The sequence below is a fragment of the Lithobates pipiens genome, unplaced genomic scaffold (genome assembly GCF_037356315.1).
Source record: "Lithobates pipiens isolate NorthernLeopardFrog02 unplaced genomic scaffold, aLitPip1_a1.2 Scaffold_13, whole genome shotgun sequence".
NCBI lineage: Eukaryota > Metazoa > Chordata > Amphibia > Anura > Ranidae > Lithobates > Lithobates pipiens.
In genome coordinates this window covers 381,233,767-381,255,546 of record NW_027507718.1, presented here as the reverse complement: position 1 = coordinate 381,255,546, position 21,780 = coordinate 381,233,767, and the positions used below count along the sequence as shown (strand labels likewise).

At 43.8% G+C, this 21,780-nt stretch overlaps 1 protein-coding gene and 1 non-coding gene across 17 annotated transcripts in view; one reads left to right on the top strand and one right to left on the bottom strand.

Moving 5' to 3' along the window:
• The window catches only part of TENM3 (teneurin transmembrane protein 3), a 1,601,892-nt gene that overhangs the window by 648,303 nt on the left and 931,809 nt on the right, over positions 1 to 21,780 (bottom strand). For 3 of the 16 annotated variants that reach the window (XM_077477265.1, XM_077477266.1, XM_077477267.1), the window contains exon 1: positions 1,324 to 1,642. The exons of the other annotated variants lie outside the window; for them this stretch is intronic. The gene's annotated coding sequence lies outside the window, so the exon portion shown is untranslated. Of the gene's footprint in view, positions 1 to 1,323; positions 1,643 to 21,780 lie in introns of those variants that run through there. 16 annotated transcript variants of the gene reach the window in all.
• LOC143979935 (U2 spliceosomal RNA) lies at positions 15,038 to 15,228 on the top strand. Its single transcript, XR_013274145.1, has one exon. It is a non-coding gene; the product is annotated as a U2 spliceosomal RNA (small nuclear RNA).

Genomic DNA, 21,780 nt, shown 5'->3' with positions numbered 1-21,780 from the left:
GAGGAACAACATTAGAACCTGCCAGTAAAATATAAAACTGGGTTCTTCCTATTAACACACAGCAGCCATCGCATAAAAGGTTTCTACCTAGGGGTAAGTGCTTTCTCTGCTCACTTTGCAGATGGCCGGGCATGACCAGGCCGAGCAGGAAACGTGAGACCTGAAATTGCAAATAAATAAATAAATAAACTTTTCCAAATCCCCCCCCCCAAAAAAAAAAAAAAGAACACCGTTTTCTTTTTTATTCTCTCTGGCCTCTTGTCCCTGACCGGATCCCTATTGTTCACAACATACACATGGAGAGAATCAGTTAAGTCTTTGTCTGCAGGATTTCATAGCAGTGCATTCAAAGTGGAATTTAAAATGCCTGCATAGTCCCTCCCCCCCCCCCCTTTTCTCTAAAAGCCATGTCCAAGGGAGGGGGGAATGCAGAGTTAATAAAGAGCAGATGAAAAGCAAACACAAATACCATCACTCTGAATTAAATTCAATATTCTGTGAAGTTTCGAACCTGGTGTGCATAGTTTAACCAAATAACAGAAGAGAAACCGATGGGACAGGGAGGGAAAAAAAATAAAAAATAAAAATCAGACAAGCAATTAGTGACAAGTATATCTGGGCAGATCTATAGACATCCAGCTCTATATCCATAGATCTATAGACACCCCCACCATCGGACATCTAGGATCCAACACAGGCATCCCATACCTTCTTGGCCAGAGAGTGGCTTTGTGAAGCCCAGCAGACAACACCATGTTGATTTAAAGTCTAGCTGTATTTTGATACAATTTATCAGGCTCAGTGAAGGATTGTCAAACACACAACTCCTCTGGCCGGCTTCAGGAACAATTTGAAAGTTTTTGAGAACAAAAGGTTTATTTTAAGAATGAAAATCTTGGCTGGCTCCACTGCAGACTAGAGGGGGAATCTGCTTTCAATTACAGAAAGTATTTCCACTCCATTGAGATTGGAGGAGGAGGGGGGAAGGGGGGGGCAAATCAGACCTTTCAAGAGCAGGCACAATCTCAGGGCAATGCATCTGATTAGGAAGCCTACATGACAAGGTGCCACCATGGCAATCACAATCACTGGTTGGACTGGAGGGTGAAGCAGATCTAAAGGAGGACATGGGACTGCAGCACACCATCACACTCACCTAGGTACTAACATAGAAGAGGGATCCTGCAACAAAGGGATGGAGGCTGTGCAAGGATGGCATAAGGTGCTCAATCAATACTCATCCATCACATATCACAGATGCATTGCAAACATAAAAGCAGAATAGAAATAAAAGTAGAAAAAATACTTTTTTTTTGTAATTACCTCTGGTGAAGTCTTGTCTTGTAGGTGTCCTCTAAGGGTTAAAAAGCCAGCTCATTTGAGATGCTAATGGTGTTGGTGTGGAGAGATTCTAGCACAGGGAGCCTCCTCCCATTCCAGCAGTAGAGGATGGAGAGATGGTGCCTGTGTGTGTGTGTATGGGAGGGGATGGTGACCAGGCTGCTGCTGCTCCTTGTGCTGCTTGTGCTGGGATCGGCTCCTTCCCTATGGCTGCTCGGTGTATGTGAGTGAATGGCAGAGCCTGTGCAGCACGTTGGAGCAGTCTATAATGTATCACGTTACACAGCCTGGCTCTCTCTTCTAGCAGCGAGCAGCAATCAGACATGATAGGCTGAGGCTCCTCTGTTTACACCCAGGCAGGAGGAGGAGGAGGGGGCTGAGCCTGCCTCCTTTAACTCTTCTCTACCTAGGGTGGCAGATCGGCCACCTGTCACCAGTGCCAGGCCAGTCTGCTGCTGGAGGGGATAGGTGCTGGGAAGGAGGTGTTGGGAAGGGGGGGCTGGAAGGGCCCTCTCCCCTCCTCCTCTTTTCTATGTTGGGGGTCTTGGGTTTTTTGCAGGCACTTTTTGCTGCATGTGTCACTGGAAGCTGTCACTGGATTGGATGGAGGGGAGCTGGGTGCTGGGTGCCTGCCTGGAGCACATGTACATTCTGCCTGGAGGGTATCCTGCCTCTACCCAGCTAAATATGCCTCTCATTATCACACCTGTCATCAGGCACACCAAACTTTCTGCACTGTACCAGGACGAGAACAATTCGGGATTTAAAAATAAAATAAAATTGTCATATCTCGTAGGCTGGAAGACAGAGCTCTGTAATAATAGGATGTGTCTGTCTTATTGTCCAGAAGCACAATCAGTCACTGGGGCATAAAAGGATTATTTGCATGGCAACTGCTATGCTTATAGGAAACCCATACTGGGCTTTGGTAATGAGCGGAGCTCCCAAGTGTCTCCAGTTTGGAAGGACTGTCCGGTTTTTAAAAACAAATCTTTGCGTCCCTCTTCTCAGTTGTCCCATACCACCCAACTGCCCTCTAAACCCACTTTTTAAACTAAATTCCATGGCTCCTCTTTTCTTCTCAGTTATCCCATACCACCCAACAGTCCCACGTTTCCAACTAAATTCAACAGCCCCTCATTTGGAAGGTCTGACCCTCTTTTAAGAACCAAATTCCTCATCTCACTTGTTCTATACTTGCCAAGTATCCCTCATATGGAGGGAATGTCCCTCTTTTTGAACCTAATCCCTCTTTCAGTTGTCCCATGCCTCTCAGCTGCCCTCTTTTAAAACTAAATACACTTTTAGCACCAAATTCAGTGCCCGCTCTTTTCTTCTCAGTTATCCTATACCACCCAATGGTCTGTCTTTTACAACCAAATTAAACAGTCCTCATTTGAGAGGACTGTCCTTCTTTTAGAACCAATTTCCTCTGTTCCTCATCTCGCTTGCCCTTTACTTTCCAATTGTCCCTTGTTTAGAGGGAATGTCCCTCTTTTACAACCTAATCCCTTTGTCCCTCGTCTCAGTTGTCCCATCTTTACTTTCCAATTGTCCCTTGTTTACAGGGAATGTCCCTCTTTTAGAGCCAAATCCCCCTGTCCCTCTTCTCGGTTGTCCCATCTTTACAATTGCCCCTTGTTTACAGGGAATGTCCCTCTTTTAGAACCTAATCCCTTTGTCCCTCGTCTCAGTTGTCCCATCTTTACTTTCCAATTGTCCCTTGTTTACAGGGAATGTCCCTCTTTTAGAGCCAAATCCCCCTGTCCCTCTTCTCGGTTGTCCCATCTTTACTTTACAATTGTCCCTTGTTTACAGGGAATGTCCCTCTTTTATAACCAAATCCCTTTGTCCCTCGTCTCAGTTGTCCCATCTTTACTGTAAATTGTCCCTTGTTTACAGGGAATGTCCCTCTTTTAGAACCAAATCCCTTTGTCCCTCGTCTCAGTTGTCCCATCTTTACTGTACAATTGTCCCTTGTTTACAGGGAATGTCCCTCTTTTAGAACCAAATCCCTTTGTCCCTCGTCTCAGTTGTCCTATCTTTTTTTTCCAATTGTCCCTTGTTTACAGGGAATGCCCCTCTTTTAGAGCCAAATCCCCCTGTCCCTCTTCTCAGTTGTCCCATCTTTACTTTACAATTGTCCCTTGTTTACAGGGAATGTCCCTCTTTTAGAACCAAATCCCTTTGTCCCTTGTCTCAGTTGTCCCATCTTTACTTTCCAATTGTCCCTTGTTTACAGGGAATGTCCCTCTTTTAGAACCAAATCCCTCTGTCCCTCTTCTCAGCTGTCCCATACCTCTCAGCTTCTCTCTTTTAGAAATAAACCCACCTTTTAAACCAAATTCCATGGCCCCTCTTTTTTTCAAAGTTATCCCATAGCACCCAATGGTCCCTCTTTTACAACCAAAATCAACAGCTCCTAATTTGGAAGGATTGTCCCTCTTTCAGTATCAAATCCCTCCATCCCTCTTCTCAATTGCCCCATACCTCCCAGCTGCCCACTTTTAGAACTAAACCCACTTTTAGAACCAATTTACATGGCCCCAATTTCCTTCTCAGTTATCCCATACCTTCCAATGATCCCTATTTTACAAGAAAATCAAACAGCCCTCATTTGAGAGGACTGTCCCTCTTTTAGAAGCAAATTCCTCTGTTCCTCATCTCACTTGCCCTTTACTTTCCAATTGTTCCTTGTTTCAAGGGAATTACCCTCTTTTAGAACCAAATCCCTCTGTCCCTCTTCTCAGTTGTCCCATACCTCCCAGCTTCTCTCTTTTAGAATGAAACCCACTTTTCAAACCAAATTCCACGGTCCCTCTTTTTTCAAAGTTATCCCATACCACCCAATGGTCCCTCTTTTACAACCAAATTCAACAGCACCACATTTGGAAGGATTGTCCCTTTTTCAGACCTAAATACCTCTGTTCCTCATCTTGATTGTCCTATTCCAATTGTCCCTTGTTTGTAAGTAATGTCTCTCTTTTAGAACCAGACTCTTTTCAGTTGTCCCATACCTCTGAACTGCCCACTTTTAGAACCAAATTGTGTGTCCCCTCTTTTCCGCTCAGTTATCCTATACCTTCCAATGGTCCCTATTTTACAACCAAAATCAACAGCCCCTTATTTGAAAGGATTGTCCCTCTTTCAGAATCAAATTCCTCTGTCCCTCTCCTCAGTTGCCCCATACCTCTGAGCTGCCCACTTTTAGAACCAAATTCAGTGTCCCCTCTTTTCTTCTCAGTTATCTTATACCTTCCAATTGTCCCTCTTTTACAACCAAAATCAACAGACCCTTATTTGGAAGGGTCCCATACCTCCCAGCTGCCCACTTTTAGAACTAAACCCACTTTTAGAACCAATTTCCATGGCCCCAATTTCCTTCTCAGTTACCCCATACCTTCCAACTGTCCCTATTTTACAACCAAAATTAAACAGCCCTCATTTGAGAGGACTGTCCCTCTTTTAGACCAACTTCCTCTGTTCCTCATCTCGCTTGCCCTTTACTTTCCAATTGTCCCTCTTTAAGAACCAAATCTTTCTGTCCCTATTCTCAGTTGTCCCATACCTCCCAGCTTCTCTCTTTTAGAATGAAACCCACTTTTCAAACCAAATTCAATGGTCCCTCTTTTCAAAGTTATCCCATACCACCCAATGGTCCCTCTTTTACAACCAAAATCAACAGCCCCTAATTTGGAAGGATTGTCCCTCTTTCAGAATCAAATCCCTATGTCCCTCTTCTCAGTTGTCCCATACCTCCCAGCTTCTCTCTTTTAGAACTAAACCTACTTGTCAAATCAAATTCTGTGGCCCCCCTTTTTTTGTTTTATCCCATACCATCCAATGGTCCCTATTTTACATCCAAATTCAACAGCCCCTCATTTGTAAGGACTGTCCCTCTTTAAGAACCAAATTCCTCTGCTTCTCAACTCACTTGTCCTATACTTTCCAATTATTCCTCTTATGGAGGGATGTCCCTTTTTTTTAACCAAATCCCTCTATTCCTCTTTTCAGTTGTTCCATGACTCCCAGCTGCCCCCTTTTAGAACTAAATACACTTCTAGAACCAAATTCCACGGCCCCTCTTTTCTCAGTTATCCCATACCACCCAATGGTCCGTCTTTTGCAACCTATTTCAGCAGCCACTCATTTGGAAGGATTGTCCCTCTTTCAGAACCAAATTCCTCTGTTCCTCGTCTTGATTGTCCTATACTTTACAATTGTGCCTTTTTTGTAAGGAATGTCCCTCTATTAGAACCACATTCCTCCCAGCTGCCCACTTTTAGAACCAAATTGTGTGGCCCCTCTTCTCTTCTCGGTTATTCTATACGTTCCAATGGTTACTCTTTTCGAACTAAACACACTTTTAGAACCAAATTCTGTGGCCCCTCTTTTCTTCTCGATTATCTCCATCTGACAGTCCATTTTTACATCCAAATTCTGTGGCCACTCATTTGGAAGGGCTGTCCCTATTTTAGCATAAAATCCTTCTGTCCCTCTTCTCAGTTGTCCCATACTTCCCAGCTGTCTTTTTTTAGAACTAAGCCCACTTTTAGAACCAAATTTCATGGTCCCTCTTTTTTTCTCAGTTATCCCATACCACCCAATGGTCCCTCTTTTACAACCAAATTCAACAGCCCCTCATTTGGAAGGACTATCCCTCTTTAAAACGAAATTCCTCTGTTCCTCATCTCGATTGTCCTATAATTTCCAATTTTCCCTTGTTTAGAAGAAATGTCCCTCTTTTATAACCAAACCCCCCTGTCCATTTTCTCAGTTGTCCCATACCTTCCAGCTGCCCACTTTTATAACCAAATTCCGTGGCCCCTCTCCTTCTCAGTTACCCCATACCTTCCAATGGCCCTTCTTTTACAACCAAATCCAACAGCCCCTCATTTGAAAGGACTGTCCCGCTTTTAGAACCAAATCCCTCTGTTCCTCATCTTGCTTGCCCTATACTTTGCAATTGTCTCTTGTTTGGAGGGAATGTCCCACTTTTAGAACCAAATCCTTTTGTCCTCCTTCTTAGTTGTCCCATATCTCCCAGCTGCCCTCTTTTAGAACTGAATCCACTTTGAGAACCACATTCTGTGGCCCCTCTTTTCTTCTCAGTTATCCAATACCACCCAACAGTCCCTACTTTTAGTCTAGCTTTCCTTCTCAGCTGCCCTTCATTGGGAAGGACTGTCCCTATTTTAGAATTGAATCCCTCTGCCCCTCTTCTCAGTTGTCCTATACCTCCCAACTGTCTTTCTTTTAAAACCAAAGCCCACAGTCCCTCATTCCTTCACAGTTACTCTATACCTTCCAGCTTGTAATCTTTTATAACCAAATTCCACAGCCCCTCTTTATTGCTCAGTTGTCCCATACCTCTCAACTGTGCCCCACTTAGAATCCAATCACTCCCTATACTTTCCAACTGTCCCACATTTGGAGTCAGTGTCCCTCTTTTAGGATCAAATCTCATAGACCCGCTTTCTTTCTCAGTTTTCCTGTACCTCCCAATTGTCCCTTCCCAGCTGTCGTATACTTTCCAGCTGGCCCTTCTTTAGAAGGACTGTCTTTCTTTTAGAATTAAATCCCTCTGCCCCTCTGCCCCTCTTCTCAGTTGTCCCATAACTCTCAGTTGTCCTCTTTTAGAACTAAACCCCGCAATTCAGCTAACTGTCTTTTACAACCAAATTCCACTGTCCCTCTTTCTTTCTAAGTTGTCCCATACCTCTCAACTGTTCCTCTTTCAGAACCATATCCCATAGCCTCTCATTCCTTCTCAGTTTTCCCAAATTTCTCTGATTCAGAACCAAATCCCTCTACCCCCTTTTCTTTCTTATTTGCCCCATACTTCCCAAAATCAATGTCTTATACCTCCCAACAGTCCCTGATTTGAAAAGACTTTCCTTCATCCAGAACCAAATACCTCTGTCCCTCTTCTCCATTGTTCCATACCTCCCAACTGTTCCTTACTTTGAAGGACTGTCCCCCTTTTAGAACCAAACTCCACAGTCCATCTTTGCTTTTAGTTATCCTATACTGCCAAATTGTTATGGGATTGTGTAAAGCACGTGCCCGGACATATGCCCTACTGCACACCATCTGCATTCATGGCATACGTCTGTGCATGTGAAGGTGCACAACAACAGCTGTGGGTACTTGGGAAGTTTTTACAAAGGCTCTGGATGCTGTACAGTCCCTTTATGGCCATATATATGGGCCCTAATTCTAACCTAAATCAAGCCCTGCTACCTATTTTATCTTTATTATCTTTAAAGATGTTTCTTCTGGAGCTCCTCCACAAAGATACAATGTATTTTCTCCTCCTCACAGATGTTCTGAAGAGAAAGTGATACAGGGGAAGCGTCTCAAGTAGTGAACACTGTAATTAACTTTCAATATATAATAGAAAGTCCTACCAGGTCGTAAATGTTACTCTGAGACCAGAAGCTGTTGGGTGACAGCTCAGTTTTGGTGCTGAATGTGATCGAGGGCATTCACAGCACAAACTCATGTACACATACGTGGCAGCATGGCACAAGGCCCAGTTAATGCTTACATACAAAGGGTTACAGCCAGAACTAAGAGGTCAGCTACTAAAGCTGCACCCCTCATCCCCCAGGGGCCATCTGACAATGTAGCCAGCAATAACTGCTGCTAGTCTTGGCTTCAAAAACATGCCTGGGAATAGTGGTGGCAACAAGAATGCAGAGGGCTGGGTGACTGACATGCTCCTTCCCTCTGCATTACTTTTGCCACCACGTGTCTCAGGTAAGTTATTGGAGCTGAGAAAAGTGATGGTTGTCAAGCAGCTATCTACTTGCTAACTACACTGTTGGATGGCCAAAGGGGGGCTCTCTGTCCGATGTCCTAGTTAGGATTACAAAGTACTTAGGAACATGGGGCAAGGTACTACATGTACATAAAGAAAATTTGAAGTGAGAATTATTTTTAAAAAAGGAGTGTCTGGAGTGAGCATCCCCAACCTTAGTTTAGAAATGAGGAGTTGCTAAATATAATTGCCGTACAAATATTGAGGACATTCAGATTGTGCCAGCATGTCTGGGAGCCCTAGTGTTTATTGCCAGCTTAACTGCGCCTTTAATTAAAAGCGGGTCTGTCACAGGAAATTAATTACTAAACAGCCAATGTACTCCTATGGCCTGTACTCAGTGGCGTCGCTAGGGTTGGTGTCACCTGGCGCGGTAAAACATAGGGGTTGATTTACTAACGGAAAATACGCTGTACAGTTTGCAAAGTGTAATTTGCACTTCCATCATCTAATCATGTGCTAGCAAAAATGCAGTTTTTGTATTTCCCTTGCACGTGATTGGGTATTTTATGCAAAGTGAAGGCTTACCTCATTTACTATGCTCTGGCGCAACTTCACAGTCATTTGCCTTTAGTAAATCAACCCAATGGTGCCACCCCCCCCCCCTTTCTCCCTGCTAGCCTGTCACAGTGCTCTGTCCTGCCACATGGCACTGAGCAGGCTAGCACATTGGTGCGGCTCTCCTCCCGCTAGCCTGCCACAGTGCTCTGTCCTGCCACAGGGGACTGAGCAGGCTAGCACATCAGCATGGCTCTTCTCCCCTTAGACTGCCACGATGCTCTGTCCTGTCACAGGGCACTGTGCAGGCTAGCACATTGGCACGGCTCTTCTCTCCCTAGCCTGCCACGATGCTCTGTCCTGCCACAGGGCACTGAGCAGGCTAGCACATCGGCATGGCTCTCCTCCTGCTAGCTTGTCACAGTGCTCTGTCCTGCCACAGGGCACTGAGCAGGCTAGTACATTGGCACGGCTCTCCTCCCCCTAGCCTTCCACAGTGCTCTGTCCTGCCACAGGGCACTGAGCAGGCTAGCACATAGGCACAGCTCTCCTTCTCCTAGCCTGTCACAGTGCTCTGTCCTACCACAGGGCACTGAGCAGGCTAGCACATCGGCATGGCTCTCCTCCCCCTAGCCTGCCACAGTGCTCTGTCCTACTACTGCGGAGTGACAGTAGAAGGATAGAGCAGTAGATACTGGGCAGGCTAGTGCATTGTGCTCTCTCCTATCTAGCCTGCCACAGTGCACTACAGGCTAGTTTCAGGCCGGTTGCACACTGTCACAGTGCACACCCCAAACCAGGCCCCTGTAAATGATGTGGTTGGGGCCAGAGCGCTGATCCCTATGCGGTCATGGATGGGGGTGACACCATCGTTGTTGAATATCTCTTTCTCTGGCGGGTGTCACCGGCACGGTCCGCACCCCCATAGCAAAACCACCACCTGTACACATGAGGGCTCCTAATCCATCCAAAGCTGTAATATTCCAGCCATATAGGTATGAATGGGCTATGCAGTAAACACTCCACCAGGTAGGGCTACACAGTGAAGAAGTCAGGAGAGGGGCTGAAGGTAAGTATTTAGGTAGGTGACTTGTGATATTTATAAGTATTGGAGAAATCAATAATTTAATTAGAAAGATTAACACGTGCAGTAAATAAATCCAACCCTACTATAAAACCTTTTTTGAACTGAAAATATAGATTTTGTTGAAATGCCAACGCATGGTGTGCTTTGGTGATAGACTCTGCCCAGATTTCCTGAAGTCAGGAGCTTGTTAACATGGGTTGGAATGGACTTTGCAGGATAATCATCTTTGCCATCTATTACTACTGCAAAGGCTAGGAGTAGAAAACCCAGAAAGCGCCATGACACATATATTGCGTTCCACATTAATAGCTCATTCTCAGTTATGGCGTAATACAGTAATAAAACTGCAGTGAGAATCCTGGTGCTTCTTTTGAAGTGGAACAGCAAATAGATTTAAATGATGCAATTCGCACCACTATATTATAAAATCCTTATGGTGCTTTTAAGATTTTACAACACAACATTGAATTTTGCACAATCAAATATTCATCAAATGCAGAGTAAATGCACAGGAAGTGACTGAAAAGTAATTGAAAATTAATTCTGATGAATTGTTACACCTATAGTACTATAACAATAAAAAGGTGGAAGGATTCTTAAAAGGTTTATAGATTTTTGTAAATGTAAATCGAGTTAACAAATATTCGTATTTCTAGCCTTTCTGCTTCCTGTGGTGGCAGCTGACAACAGTTCTTTATAAAAGTAAAAGTTTATGTATTGAAAAATACAAGCATGCGACGCGCGTGCACAAGAAAATGCAAGTGTCAGCAATTAAGCGTGTCTAGCCGTCCACAGAGCATTCTGCAATGCATGTCAGTGGGCACAATTGTGGCTTCCAGGCACCGCAACAACACACAGATTTTACTGTAAGGCCATGTGCAAGAGCCCTTCTACTAACTGCAAAAAACACCCCTTTTTTTAAATAAACTTTTAAAATTATATTTATTAACCACTTGACCACTGGGCACTTAAACACCCTTAATAACCAGACCAATTTTCAGCTTTCGGTGCTCTCACATTTTGAATGACAATTACTCAGTCATGCAACACTGGACCTATATGAAATTTTTGTCCTTTTTTTCACACAAATGGAGCTTTCTTTTGGTGGTATTTAATCACCGCTGGGTTTTTTATTTTTTGTGCTATAAAAGAAAAAAATACAGAAAATTCTGTAAAAAAATGAATTTTTCTTCATTTCTGTTATAAAATTTAGCAGATTAGTAATTTTTTCTTCATAAATTTTGGCCAAAATTTATACCACTACATATCTTTGGTAAAAATAAGTACAAATTGGTGGATATTATTTGGTCTTTGTGAAAGTTATAGAGTCCACAAGCTATGGTGCCAATATCTGAAAATTGATCACACCTGAAGTACTGACGGCCTATTTCAATTCTTGAGACCCTAACATGCCAGAAAAGTACAAATACCCCCCAAATGACCCCTTTTTGGAAAGAAGACATTCCAAGGTATTTAGTAAGAGGCATGATGAGTTTTTTGAAGTTGTCATTTTCTCCCACAATTCTTTGCAAAATCAAGATTTTTTTTACTTTTTTTTTTTTTTTTTCACAAAATTGTCATATTATCAGTTTATTTCTCACACAGCATATGCATACCACAAATTACACCCCAAAACACATTCTGCTATTACTCCCGAGTACGGCGATACCACATGTGTGAGACTTTTACACAGTGCGGCCACATACAGAGGCCCAACATGCAGGGAGCGCCATCAGGCGTTCTGGAGCACCCAGGACAATTCTGACATTTCTCTCCTACATGTAAAAATCATCATTTATTTGCTAGAAAATTACATCGAATCCCAAAACATTATATATGTTTTTTTAGCAAACACCCTGGAGAATACAATGGTGGTCGTTGCAACTTTTTATCTCGCACGGTATTTGCGCAGCAATTTTTCGAATGCTTTTTTTTGGAAAAAAAACTGTTTTGTGCTTAAAAAAAAAAAAACACAGTAAAGTTAGCCCAATTTTTGCATAATGTGAAAGATGAAGTTACACCGAGTAAATCGATACCGAACATGTCACTCTTCAAAATTGCACAGATTCTGGATTTGATAGTATTGGCGAGTCGGTAGAAGCACCGGAGGGCGGCGGGAGGGGGGGGGGGTGTCTATGGCTGGGTATTGCAGGGTATCACCGACTATGGCTGGGTATGGCTGGGTATATCAGAGTATGGCTGGGTATCTCAGAGTATGGCGTTGCAGAGTATTGCGTTGCAGAGCATTGCAGGATATTGGAGGGTGTTGCAGAGCATTGCAGAGTGTTGCACGGTATTGGCGGGTGTTGCAGAGCATTGCAGAGTGTTGCAGGGTATTGGTGGGTGTTGCAGAGCATTGCAGAGTGTTGCAGGGTATTGGCGGGTGTTGCAGAGCGTTGCAGAGCATTGCAGGATATTGGAGGGTGTTGCAGAGCATTGCAGAGTGTTGCACGGTATTGGCGGGTGTTGCAGAGCATTGCAGAGTGTTGCAGGGTATTGGTGGGTGTTGCAGAGCATTGCAGAGTGTTGCAGAGCATTGCAGAGTGTTGCAGGGTATTGCAGAGTGTTGCAGAGCATTGCAGAGTGTTGCAGAGCATTGCAGAGTGTTGCAGGGTATTGCAGGGTATTGCAGAGTAATGCAGAGTAATGGCAGGGTATTGCAGAGTATTGCAGTGTAATGCAGAGTATTGCAGGGTAATGCAGAGTAATGCAGAGTAATGCAGAGTAATGCAGGGTAATGCAGAGTAATGCAGGGTAATGCAGAGTAATGCAGAGTAATGCAGAGTAATGCAGGGTAATGCAGAGTAATGCAGGGTAATGCAGAGTAATGCAGGGTATTGCAGGGTATTGCAGAGTAATGCAGAGTAATGGCAGGGTATTGCAGAGTATTTGCAGGGAATTGAGGGGTTAATTTTCGGTGAGCAGCGATGTGGGCACTGCAGATGCAGCCCACATCGCTGCTGACACCGATCTCCTCCCCCTCCGCTGTTCCGATCGGTACAGAGAGGGGGAGGGAGGAACCGGCGTCATAACATGACGCCGGTTTGTTTACAAGTGATCACTCCGTCATTTGACGGAGCGATCACGTGGTAAACAGCCGCGACGAGCGGCCGTTTACCGTGATCCGTGATGCGCCGGGTCCTGTGGACCCGGCGGTCACGGATGCTCTCGAGTGCGCGCCCCAGGGGGCACGCGAGAGCGGAATTCTGGGAGGACGTCATATGACGGCCTCCCACAGTTAAGAAACCGCCCTAAAGCCGTCATTCGGCTATAGGGCGGTTATTAAGTGGTTAAAATATATTTAGAACTAAATTGAAATAATAAAAAGAGGTTAAAGTGATATTGAAGTATATATATATATATATATATATATACACACACACACACACACAGTATACACTATATTACCAAAAATATTGGGACACCTGCCTTTATGCGCACATGAACTTTAATGGCATCCCAATCAAATGCCCTGTACACACGATCGGCCATTCCAACAACAAAATCCATCAGATTTTTTCCAACGGATGTTGGCTCAAACTTGTCTTGCATACACACGGTCGCACAAGGTTGTCGGAAATTCCAATCGCCAAGAACGCAGTGACATACAACACGTACGATGGGATTATAAAGAGGAAGTTCAATAGCCAGTAGCCAATAGCTTCTGTCTCGTAATTTATTCTGAGCATGCATGGCACTTTGTGCGTCGGAATTGTCTACACACAATCGGAATTTACACTATCAGATTTTGTTCTCGGAAAATTTATATCCAGATCTCAAACTTTGTGTATCCCCACACAGGGCAGCACAGTGGTGTAGTGGGTAGCACTTTCACCTAGCAGCAATAGGGTTGCTGGTTCAAATCCTGACCACGACGCTATCTGCCTGGAGTTTGCATGTTCTCCCTGTGCCTGCGTAGGTTTCCTCCGGGTACTCTGGTTTCCTCCCACACTCCAAAGACCTGCTGGTAGGTTAATTAGACCCTGTCCAAAAGAATTGGCCATAATATGTGTATGTCAATGTTGTAAGTGTGTCGGGACTCTACAGGTTAAAAGGCCGCATAAATAGCTGCAGATGGACACCGGTGGCAATAAAAGTGCCCTGAGGCAATTCAGTTCGTATAGGTAGCACTATATAAGTCATTCATTCATTCAAACTTTGTGTATCGTAAATTCTGATGGAAAAAGTTCAATGGAGCCTACACACAGTCGGAATTTCTGACACGTTCCGGTTAGCACATTTTCCATCGGAAAGTCTGATCGTGTGTACAGGGAATTAGTCTGTAGGGTTCAATAGATCCATAACAAGTACAAGCCAGCAACTCAACAGCTTCTTTCATAGAAAACTTTATTATAGTATCAAAGCAGTAACATTTTACTGCTTTGTTGCTATAATAAAGCTTTCTATGAATAAGCTGTCGAGTTTCCAGCGCATACTTGTTATGGATCCATTGCAAATTTTATTATCCAGAGCACCGACCACTCTGCACATTAACTTGCACTATATAGCTGTAGAGCTTGGGTGAGTTTTTTTTTTTGTTTTGTTACATTGTTGTGTAGGGTTCAATATTGAATTGTCCCACTCATCCGTGTCTTTATGGACCTTGCTTTTTTGCATTGGTCCAAATCATTTGGTGGAAGGGCGATTATGGTGTGGGGTTGTTTTTCAGGGGTTGGGCTCCCTGTGAAGGGAAAATTTTAAGGCGTGAGCATACTAAAACATTTTAGACAATTTCATGCTCCCAACTTTGTGGGAACAGTTTGGGGATGGCCCCTTCCAGTTCCAACATGACTGTGCAACAGTGATAAGCAAGATTCCTAAAGACATGGATGAGCGAGTTTGGGGGACTGGCCTGCACAGAGTCCTGACCTCAACCTGCTAGAACACCTTTGGGATAAATTAAAGTGGAGACTGCGAGCCAGGCCTTCTTGTCCACATCAGTGCCTGATCTCACAAATGCGCTTCTTTAAGAATGGTCAAACATTCCCATAGACACGCTCCTAAACCTTGTGGACAGCCTTCCCAGAAGAGTTGAAGCTGTTATAGCTGCAAAGGGTGGGGCAACTCAAAATTGAACCCTACGGACTAAGACTGGGATGCCATTAAATTTCATGTGCGTGTAAAGGCAGGTGTCCCAATACTTTTGGTATATATATATATATATATATATATATATATATATATATATATATATATATATATATATATATATATATATATATATATATATATATATATATATATAGATATATATATATATATATATTTTGTATTTCTTATAAAAAAAAATCGCTTCTCGGCCTTTTGGCTAAGATCAAGTGTAGTATCTGTTCTTATCAGTTTAATATCTGATACGTCCCCTATCTGGGGACCATATATTAAATGGATTTTTAGAACAGGGAGATGGAAGAAGAGCTTGCTCTGTCCACTCCACGCATCGACCTGGTATTGCAGTACCTCCAGGACCGGTGCACCAAAAAAAAAAAAAATAGGTCATTTATTAATACAAAGAGGTTATAATGTCACTACTTCCTCTTCTGATGCTCTCAGTTTCTCCCTTCTTTAGGTGTCTCCTTTAGCAAGCCAGGTTCAAAGTAGGTACCTGTGCGTGGTGTGCATTCCCAAACCAGCGGTGTGTGTCTATAGACTCATACAGCACAGTTGGCCACACACCCTCCTTACGGGAGTTTGCTTGACAGCAGTGGGAGCCAATTGCTCCGCTGCCCCCAGTTTCTCCTGTGAAAGCCAGAAGTGAGGGGAGGTGTGCTGGACTGGAGACAGTGCTGGAGTGGTGACATGGAACCAAGTAAATGTTTAGAGGCAGAAGGGAGTAGGACAAGTAGTGGGGTGTTTTTTTTACCTAAAAACAACATTAGGTTTCTTCCTTTGTAGTACCAATGCATTTCAAAGTAGTATCTATGTTAAAGGTGGAATCTGATTGGCTGCCGTTGGACGGCTTTTGGATACAAGACCTTGCTACCAAAGTCCTTGCTGTAGGCATTCAAGTCTGGGTACATCAGCCTAAAACCTAGATTTACAAAGCACTATGGGTTATTAGGGCAGCACATTGCTTTGTAGCTTCCAGTGTGATAGAAACCTGTCCATGTGATAATTGATAAGTCTGTGACAACTGGAAAGAGTTCTGTTAAAAGGACGTTCTTTCAACACACCTGAAAACGAATCATGCCGGTGAGGTTAAATGGAGCTCTACCTGCTGGCTTCATGGAGATCTAAAGTACTTTTTTGGCCTTACCATAATAAACAAAGAAAGCAGCTATGTACACCGTTGTGGCATGGAGGTCATTGGGAAGAATACTGAGTGCTGCCGGGGACCAGAAGATTGACACTCCAAGAAGTGTCAGTTTCTACAGTGATTTTCAAGGTTGATTTTTCTGGAGTAGAGTGTGGCAACTCAGACAGCAGGAGATATATACGTATACGTCTTTTCAGGGAGCTCTGGCATTAAAATTTTAAAGTGCCCGTCTGCAACAGCTCTTTTTCCCTCTCTCTATTCTCACAGGAAACACAGAAGCAGCAAGAGCCATTGGTTCCTACTGCTGTCAGCCAAACCAGTGAGGAAGGAGGTGGGGGGTGTGGCTGAGCCAGGCTGTGGGTGTTTTATGAAGCACACAGCCGGGATTGGGATGAAGCCCACACAAATGCCCCCATAGCAAGTGACTTGCTATGGGGGCACTCTGAGAAGAGGAGGAGCCTAGAACGCCAGCGGGGGACCCTAGAAGAGGAGGTTTGGGGCTGTTCTGTGCAAAACAATTGCACAGAGCAGGTAAGTATAACTTTTTTTTATTTAAAACAAAGAACTTTACAATCATTTTTTAATTTTTGGAATCATTGGGTGAATTTTCACGTGGTTTAGTGAATGAGGTGAAGCTGAGTAAAAACACACTTTGGAAGGATTGTTTGCTGAATCGGCCATAATTTGAGTTGTGGGTGCCCCTGTCAGAACCACTGGACTTGACAAAAGGGGATTGTTCAATTGACTCTTGTTGCAGGAGTCAGGTGCATTCCTTAAAAAAAATAATAATACAGGTCTTAAAGAGGAAGTAAAGCCTGATGAGTTTACTTCCTCTTTCATTCCCTGCAAAGGTAAAGCATCGCATAGTAGTCCATTATGTGTCACTTACCTGACACGGGAGCCAGCGAAGTCACCGCTGTCCCCTGTAGTCCGCCGCATCCATCTTCTCGGTGGGTCTCGCTGCTCCGCCGCTGTCATTCGGCGAAGCCACGATGACGTCACTCCCACGCACGGGAGCCGCCACTCACGGCATATTGCCGTTGACCGCTCAGTGCGCCTGCGCGCCGCTGTCTACGGCGCATGCGCCGTAGACAGCGGTGCCTGTCTTTCAGCAAATATCTCCTAAACTGTGTAGGTTTAGGAGATATTTTTTGGACCTACAGGTAAGCCTTAATCTAGACTGTAACGGCTCCCCTAATATAAAGGGGGTTAACGCCGTTTGCGATGTTCCCTCTTCTGGACACACATCCACTCGCTACCAATATCCACAGCTAAATGACCCTTTCCTATAGGAGCCGATCCCTCTGGCAAAAAGACGAGACGCACTCTGTCCCTTCTGTAGTAGGAATGCCTTTATTAAAAAACCAACATTGTCTTTATACACAATTCAAGGCACATGCTTTAACATGAACAAGAGCCCAGCTCCACCCACACATCCCAAGACGTCTGCTAGGCTTCAAACGATCCCACCCAATACACATCTTTTCACAAAGGGTTGGCAGCCAGTCTGTCTGGCACTTTACAATACACACAAGGACAGACTTAAATGGACAATAGAAATGCAAAACAACTTAATTCCTCACAGCAATGACACTTAACCCCCACATACAGTATACATCCAATGTATATACAATGTATTATACAGCCTTGAATATGGCTATCACAGACCATATCGGGGGTTTCTTTTATTCACCCTGTGTCCAAAGTGACCCCACTGTCACATAGACTTACGTGTAGGTCAAAGTGTGTTGTAAGGGTTTACAACCACTTTAATTAAAGGTCTCTTTATCAATATTCCTGAGTGGTATATGTAAAACTGTTGCTTAATTCAACCGATTACACAAAATCACACAGTGCAATCCCCTAGAGTCCTGCTGGCAGGTGGGCAACCACGTATCTAACCAGCTAGGGTCAACCTGTACCCTTCAACCACCTCAAAGCATGCAAGGATTTGTAGTACAATTATATGCTGGGGCATAGTCTACCTATAATGGTGAGATGGTGGTCAGCGAACTTGTTATAACAACTCTGATATAAGTATGCAAGATAGTTTTAGATAGGAATGTATGTTTATGCACTGAAATATCAGTTCTAGGTGGATTCGGAGCTGAAAGAAACCAACATAGAAATGATATTGCCAGTAAGGTTGTAGGCAAAAAAATTACCTTCACCGGAATTGGCCAATTATGGTATGCCTTAATGCATTCTGTGATTTCAACAAATACCCCCTGGCTGACTAATCTTGGGGGAAGAAAATTGAACCAGAATAGATTTTCACACACAGTTGCAATTATGTCCTCAGGATAAGATGACACCAGAGTTGTCTGCTCAGTGCGTAAACATGTATTTTTTTTTTTTATCCCAAACTATCTAGAATACTTAAATCACAGTTATTATAACAAACAAATTATCTGACCACCATCTCACATCTATAGGTAGCTTATGTCCCAGGGTATAGTTGTAGTACAAATCCTTGCACGCTTTGAGGTGGTTGAAGGTTGCAGGTCAGCTCTAGCTGGGTAGACACGTGGTTGCCCACCTGCCAGCAGGACTCAAGGTGATTGCATCCAAGAGAGCCTCAGATCAAAGTATCTGCACTTATAAAGGGAAGAGACAAGTATTCTCTGAAGCCTAGTACGTTTCAGATATTAGGTAGCCAGGCAAAGTTTGATTACTAAAGAAAGGAAAAAGACAAAAAAATATCTTTTCATCTGCTGATTAGAGCCTTCAGAGATGACACACAGTTTGCCAAAAAACCAAGAGGGAAAACAAGACAGAAAAATTCAGAGTGATCTTCAAAACATAAAAAAAAGATTGCCTTGACATCTTACAGCTTAATATGTTAATAAATAAATATATGTATGTATAACCATTCTTCATAAGAATATGATTTTTTTTTTTTTTTTTTAAAGGGCCCAATGCCAGCCAAAGTGCTCTAACTTATACGGCTTTCATCAAAGAATATGACAAAACAAAAGAGAAGCACGCAGTGTGCATACACATCACAGAGATGTACTGCTGACCACTTTACATCATGGCAGCCTGCAATGTTCCATTACTGTCAAGTTATTGCATCAAAAAAGTGTATCTCGTGCAATGTCAAATAACTCAGGCATGACACGCCACAGGAGCCACAACTATGTTACAGAAAAGAAATGGCTAGCAAGCTAAATTGTGACAGCGTGCTGATAATGTAAGGGATTATATTGGAAAAGATACACAAAAAAAAGGAATTTTTGACAGTAAAAAGCACTGTGTATAGGTAAAAATCTAGAGATTCTTGAAAAAAAATGAGAACACCTCTTTGTAAATGTTGGTTGGTTAAGGTGTATAGTAAATATATTTGGCTGTCATTTATCAATGTCATGATATAGCTAGTAGTAGTTATTCTCACTGAACAGGACTTGTTCTGAAGAGCTAAAGATCAGTGACATCCCTATCTTACTTGACATCTATGGATAGATTATTTTTTAATGACAATCCCCCAACCGCCTCCCTCAAATATTGAAACAAATATTATGAAAAATAATGCATACTAAAATGTTCATTTAGCTATTAACCCACTGATTGTGTATGTGCATTCATTCTCTTTTTGTGAATTGGGGGAAAAAACAAATGCAAATATCCTATAACAGTGATGGCGAACCTTGGCACCCCAGATGTTTTGGAACTACATTTCCCATGATGCTCAACTACACTGCAGAGTGCATGAGCATCATGGGAAATGTAGTTCCAAAACATCTGGGGTGCCAAGGTTTGCCATCACTGTCCTATAACATGTGCCGTTCAAATGTAAATCATTGATTTAAAACAAAAAATACATCATTTGGCCACTAGGCGCAGCTAAGTATCATAGGAATTTCCAATGATATTAGCTCCATCTAGTGGGAAAACATGGTATTTTACATTTAAAATCAATGTACATGCACTTTCATTGAAGAAATGGCTATTCGAATTCTTTATAAAATTACTTCTCATGCCGCGTACACACGATCGGACTATCTGGCGTACTTAGTACGGTGGACCTAGTCCGGCGGAACACCCGCCGGACTTTGCAGATGAGGTCCACCAGACTTTCCAACTAACGGACCTACCCACACACGACCCGACTTTTCCGAAGGACAAACCGCCGGACTATGGCGGGAGTCCGCCGGACTTTTGAAATGAACAGACTTGCCCACACACGGAGAAAAGTCAGTTCATTTTGAACGTGGCTCCAGGTAGACGGGACTAGCGAAGGAGGTCAATGTCGCTGCCTCCATCGGCGAGATTGACACCTCGCTGGCCCCATCACCTGGTATGGACTTAAAGGGGAAGCCCTACGCCTTTTTTTGGTCCCCCCCAAAGTCCATATCAGACCCTTATCCGAGCATGCAGCCTGGCCGGTCAGGAAAGGGGGTGGGGACGAGCAACCCCCCTCCTAAGCCGTACCAGGCCGCGTGCCCTCAACATGGGGGGTGCTTTGGTGAAGGGGGCACTGCAGCCCCCCCACCCCAAAGCACCTTGTCCCCATGTTGATGAGGACAAGGGCCTCTTCCCAACAACCCTGGCGGTTGGTTGTCGGGGTCTGTGAGCCTCCCACTTACATCAGCGTCCCCATAAAGCCTCCCCCTTAAATCAGAGTCCCCAGAGAGCCCCCCTTGCATTAGGATTCCCAAAGAGCCTCCCCCTTGCATCAGGGTTCCCAGAGAGCCTCTCCCTTGCATCAGGGTTCCCAGAGAGCCTCCCCCTTAAATCAAGGTCCCCAGAGAGCCTTCCCCTTAAATCAGGGTCCCCATAGAGCCTCCCCCTTAAATAAGTATCCCCAGAGAGCCTCCCCCTTAAATCAGGGCCCCCAGAGAGCCCCACACTTATATCAGGGTCCCCAGTGAGTCCCCCACTTATATCAGGGTCCCCAGAGACCCTCCCCTCGCCTTGGGGACCCCTGCAGAGACTCAGGGCTATGGGCTCCAGATTCAGGGCTATAGCCCTAAAAGCCACCCCCTAGCGATGCCACTGGTTGTCTCTAAACTTTTTGAGCAAAGGGCCAGTTTACTGTCCTTCGGGCTTTAGGGGGGCCAGATTGTGGCCAGTGGGGGGCAGAAAATGCCTCGGCATCAGTGGAAGAAAACAATTCCCCATCATTGGTGTCAGTTGGAGGAGTCGTGCCCTAAGGGCTGAATAAAGGCATGCAAAGGGACACATCCAGCCAGACAGCTAACATTTCCAAAAGATGTTCAGTAGTGATAGGTTCAAATTATAAGCTACTGGTATTAGGACTGCCATGTGTGGGGGGAACTTACTAGGTAAGAACATGCATACTTTTTTGCATGTGCGTTTCTGCACAATAACGTTAGTTTATGCACATTCTAGTTAGTTAATGCATTCTATTGGCTATTGGCCATACTACTATTTATTCTGGCTATTAGAATGTATTAACATGCAAATACATATTTAGGAGCGTTTTTCAGCCCAAACACTCTTCTTCAGAATGCGCAAGTGATGTGTTTTTTTTCTGCCTCCTGCTTCTGAATGCTTGTAAATGCATATGAAGGGGCATTTAGAGACAGAAAAAATGACTCTATGGAATGCTTATTTAGATCATATCAGTAGTCAACCAATCACAGTGATCAGTGGTAAACACTACTACTGTTTAGATTTGAGAACCTTAGAAGGAGGATTCAATTAATGAATGAATAAATGAATGAAGGGATCATAGGCAGCAGCAGATTCAAGGTGGAGGATTTAAACTAATTCAATTGTGGGATCATTTTTTCAGCTCTTTCAGCTCCCCCTCCT